The sequence below is a fragment of the Tympanuchus pallidicinctus genome, unplaced genomic scaffold, assembly GCF_026119805.1.
Source record: "Tympanuchus pallidicinctus isolate F22 unplaced genomic scaffold, pur_lepc_1.0 scaffold11, whole genome shotgun sequence".
Lineage (NCBI taxonomy): Eukaryota > Metazoa > Chordata > Aves > Galliformes > Phasianidae > Tympanuchus > Tympanuchus pallidicinctus.
Genome location: NW_026294627.1, coordinates 8438124 through 8438982, shown reverse-complemented (window position 1 = coordinate 8438982; position 859 = coordinate 8438124).

Below are 859 nucleotides of genomic sequence, written 5' to 3'. Positions count from 1 at the left end.
AAAACCTCACACTGGCAAAAAGCAGTTTCACTTGCACTTTCTGCTTGTTTTCTGAAATGTAGCAGTAGTAAGTAGAAGGTAGGGCTCACTTCATAGATTTGGTCACACAAGCTGTATTTGAATTAGTTGAATCTTTTGAGTTCGTACTGATAGATTGGGAATGTGAAAAACCATCTTATCTCTATGGCTTTCACCATTTCTGCTTGCAGTTCTGCTGGTGACTTTAGTGAGAAAGGCTTTCTTGACAGTTGTTCAGATAGCATTACTGCAAAATAATATCCTGCATGCAGCTCTGTGCAGACATTCTCCTTGCACAACAGCTACTTTGGTACATTAGAATTTGCAGACAAACCCTGAGCCAAGGTGTGACATGTAAAGAGAGCTCCTGCTATGTCAGAACCAGATCACAGATACTTTCTTTTCCAGCATGTTCTTGAAAAGAATCCTACCTCTGCCACATTGAGGATGTAGGGAGATTCCAGAGCTGATTTTAGACTAGAAAAACTGCTACTATGCTGGACAAAAAGCGACCTGTAAACAGGTGCTATAATAGGAAGAAAGACCTTTAGCACCGCATGAAAGGAGGTACTAGTTTGAAGAGATTATAATAAATTGCCAAATAGCCTGGGCAAGTGAAACACATTCAGCCTCAAAAACCATTAAAGAACAACTGAAAAAAAAGAAGTTTTGATCCTAATTAAGAGAAGCTTCTTATGTATGGTAACTCATGTAACATCTGCACTGCTAAAACAAGGCTAATACCTCGACAGAACTTCAAGGCACACTATTTATGAGTTTTTATAGTGATGCCCATGGTAGCACCTAACAAACATGAAAGAGCTTAACTTTACGTCATCAC